The following is a 4305-nucleotide window of genomic DNA, read 5'->3' on the forward strand; positions in this document are numbered from 1 at the left end:
TTCTCAGATGGGCACCAGGAAGACCAGCTGGGGTTGCTCAGCTTTACACATGTGCTTCCCTGGGTGGTTTTTGTTCAGGCCTGTGTCACTGTGGGAGAGGAGTGTAACCCTGCTGACAGTAGTAAGTGGCAGCATCTTCAGGCTGAAAGTTGCTGATAGTGAGAGTGAAATCTGTCCCAGATCCACTGCCACTGAAGCGGGATGGGACCCCAGTTTGCAAATTGGATGCACCATATATGAGGAGCTTAGGAGCTTTCCCTGGTTTCTGCTGATACCAGCTTAGATAACTGCTAACACTCTGACTGGCCCGGCAGGTGATGATGACTGTCTCCCGGAGATGCAGACACGGAGGATGGAGACTGGGTCATCTGGATGGCACACCTGGCTCCTGGGATGGAAACAGAAAACACACCCACACTGTCATCCTGTCATCAGAGGACTTCCCTGAGGGCCAGGGGTCCTGCCCACCTGGGGCTGACCAACTCCTGGTGTTTCCTTCCTCACCTGGGAGCCAGAGCAGCAGGAGGCTGAGGAGCTGAATAGGGGCCCTCATGTCCACACTGGGTCCTGACTGGACTGACTCTCAGGGGCTGTGACCAACCTACTAATAAGTCTCCAAGGAGGTGGACTGTGTCCTGGAAAGATACAAATGAGCTGGGGTGGGCAGGCTGGGCACAGCTGCAGGGCTGACTCCTCTCAAAACCCCCAGGGGCCTGAGTGCACAGTGTAGGCACCATGGCCTGTGTCCCAGGAGCTCACAGACATGGAGAACATGGTTCTCCCTGTGGTTACATGGGACTGGCCATATGGAAAACTGTTACTAATGCCATATTTGCTATCAAAATGCATTCTAAATATTTTCATAATTAGCACTATTTTTCCTATTTCGTTAGTAAAGGTGATATATCGATAATTTAAGAGGAGAAACATATTGTGAGTAGGAAGTGAACATTTTGTCTAATTAAAAGAGTGGATAATTGCTGGTACCACTTTATTATTAAAAATTCTGTGTGTAGTTCTCTGTGTGCATGTATATGTTAAACCCTTTCTGTTTTTTTTTTTTTTTTTTTCGTTATTTCCTGAACAGAAACATATTCTGTCTCAGGCTTTTAACTAAAATAAAAAAACTGAATTATAATTTGTTTTAAGGGATTGTGTAAAATAAAGTCAAAATCTTTTTTTTTTTTTTACAGTTTTATGAAATAATCTATTGTTTCTCCAGAAAACATGGATATATACAACTCTTGACTTCCTTTTCTTCTTGGTTTCCAGGATAAGGACTGATCCATTTTAAGCAAAAATTATGTCACATTTCCTGGGACTTGCCATGACAATTTTTAAGTAAGGTCATATTTCCAAACATATTACCAACATTGTTAATCAAAACATTACCAAAATATGGAGAATCACTTTGCAAATTTTCAGTTTTAAATAGCAAGAATAGTATATTGACAAAATAAAGTCCAGAGTGGCAGACTAGGAGGAAGACTTGATCCAGTAACTTATTCCTATCAACCGTAAATCTAGTTTCTCCCCATGTCCCCATTCCTCACATTCCAGCAGGTTCTGAGATTTCCTCCACTTGGTCAGGCTCAGGCACTGGCCATCCTCTGCCAGGGCACTGCAGTCAGGGAGATGGCCTCCATGAAAGGCTCTTCTGCTGCCCCACATTTCATCCCATGACAGGGTTGGAATCAGTATTTGCCAGACCCAATACTAATTGAGAGCTTTGAGAGGGTAAATGTGATTCTTTGGAAAAGAGAACTCAAGTGTCAGCTCTCTCCCCAACCTGTGCTCAAAGTGTCAGATTACAGAAGGAAAAAATAAGTACAAGATTCAGGAGGAGCCACTAGAAATCCAAGGGACATAAAAGAGAAAGACTCCCATCATTTGTTTAATTCAGGAAGAGTGTGGTAAAGCAGAAGAAGACCATCTTGGCTAGAAATAAACAGCAATCATGGTGAAAGATGCCAGCCACTTCTGGGTACAGTGATTTTTGCATGTGGTGTCAGAGCATTGCTTTTTTCCGGGGACCTGGGTGCTGTGGGGACCTGATGAACTGAAAACCCCTGTTCACTATTAAAAGATGCCTGGCAAATTATGAGATTCCAATGAACTCTGCTTTTGCAGGTAATACACATATTTAAACAATTTTCCTTACCAGATCCTTCTTCCTCTATTTCCTGTTATGAGTGGCTTGTAACATGAAGCATGCATTTTGATGTTGTAGGCATCTATATTAATAATTATTTTTTTTTAAGATTTATTTATTTATACAAGCACTGGGTACAGTCAGAAGCACAGGAGGGTGAGAGAATTCACCAGAGCCAGAGCAGGGAACAGAACAGGCAGAGGGACCGAAGCACACTGCTGAGGGGAGCAGCGGGCCGCAGGAGAGGTCTGTGCGCCATGTGGGACCCTCACCGGGCGGCCGGGGAGCAGCTAGGGATCGAACCGGCACTGCAGAGGCTGCGGGCAGCTTCGCAACCCAGCGCTCAACCACTGCGCCACCAGGGGAGCCCTATTGATAATTATTTATCAGGCAGGGGTCAGCTGGTGGTTTCTGCTCTAGCCCCATGAGTGACCTCCAGCTGTGGTTGGTGTTGATGGAGCCAAGGCTGTGGGGGCACAACTACCCCAGCAGTGCATTCTCTCTCCTAGCTGTGGCTGGAGCAAAAGCCCCAAGCCAGGCTGCAAGTAGGAACTGAGGTGTAAACATCTCAACACAGGTGCACATAACCTGTTTATCCTGTTGCCTTGGTAATTTCTCTAGTTTCTAAGGTCTCTACCCATTTAATTTTCCAGATGTTAGTACTTGCTACTGCCATTATATTTTTCAATTTTACCATCTTGAAGTATTTTCAAATATATATTTCTTTAGTTACAAAATGGAGCAGATGTATTTTCACTATGTGACTCGAAAGGGAAAATTTTAGAAAGTGTTCTTTAGAAAGCTTTATCTCTTCATTAGAATGCCTACTTAAATTATGCTTCAGAATTCACACACAGACCCCTGGAATCTGATAAACCCCGTTTCCCTGGATTTACATATCTTACGTTTACACATCTTATGTGTAAAGAGGCACCAGTAGTTTGCATTTCTAACAAGGTTCTAGTAAGAACCAGTGATGCTGCTGACTTCTAGACAAATTTTGAACAGCAGTATCATTGCACTTAAGGAAATCTAGGCTGCTTCTGTACAGTTTTTAAATAATAGTTTATTGAGCTACCACTCATTTACAAGAGGATATAATTTCAGAGCACAGCCTCCATATGCTTATGCACTTCACCCCCCAACCACCAATTCCTGTGACATCCCACAGTATTGAATTGCAGCCTTCTGCCCAGCGAGCACCTCACTCACTGTCCCTCTGGTCACCTCCGTAGTTTACACAAAATCTAAGAGCAATGTTCATAACATTCCTAAACCATGTAATGCTTCTCATTTGTCATGCAATTTTGACAAAATTAATTTTCTATATATCCAATTTCCTTCCATTTTTTTCTTCTTACCCCATTATCTAATGACTGTAGCAGCTCCAGTTTATCTTGGGACAAAATTTACCAGCAAATTCTTAGAACTGGGAAGCAGTGATCACACAGGCTCCTGCTGTCCACCTCCTATCACTACCTCCCTTCTGGACTCACTTTACCTAGAATCCCCTTTTCCATTTATGATGTCATGTGGAGGTGATCAAGGAGGGACACTTTCTGAGCTGTGTGGTCAGATGGGGAGTCTTCAATATCATTCTTGGCACCTGCAGTCAGCAGTGTGGGCAGAGAGGACGGCTGGAGAGTCATCTGTGAGTCACCTGTGAGGCAGCTGAGAGCATCACCTTAACCCTGGGCTTGTGGGCAGGTTGGGCAGCTTGTATTTCCAGTGGTAGATGCAGTTACTGCTGGGGACTCCAAGGAATCACTCATTTCTAGAATCCCCTTCACTGACTACAAAATCCTGGATCTTTAGAAAGTTTTAATTTAGACTTTCTCTTTATGAAAAGTATTCAAGCATGGGATATCTACAGTGACTAAATTTGCTGTATGAGCCCCAACTGGCACTGTAACCCAGTTTTCTTGGGTTTAATTAACTCTGTCTCTATTAATCAGCAGTGATGTTGTCATGTCTTGTTCTTGAACTAAGCAGAGAAAGAGAATAGTGTTCAGAGGAGCCTCCCTGCTCCTATCAAGACCTTTCAGTCACCTTCCAAGATCGGCTGCATCTGAGACCTGCTCTCAGCAGATGGGGCACCAGTAGGAGCAGTTGGGTCAGCCCAGCCTCACACATCTGCTTTTGGGGGTTTTTGT

At 44.0% G+C, this 4305-nt stretch overlaps 1 pseudogene; it reads right to left on the reverse strand.

Annotated features, from left to right (window-relative positions):
* Positions 1-85: 85 nt before the first annotated feature.
* On the reverse strand, positions 86-553 carry LOC119259160 (immunoglobulin kappa variable 1-39-like; annotated as a pseudogene).
* Positions 554-4305: the final 3752 nt, after the last annotated feature.

Source organism: Talpa occidentalis, unplaced genomic scaffold (assembly GCF_014898055.3).
Source record: "Talpa occidentalis isolate TD23 unplaced genomic scaffold, MPIMG_talOcc4v2.1 talOcc4.5, whole genome shotgun sequence".
Classification (NCBI taxonomy): domain Eukaryota; kingdom Metazoa; phylum Chordata; class Mammalia; order Eulipotyphla; family Talpidae; genus Talpa; species Talpa occidentalis.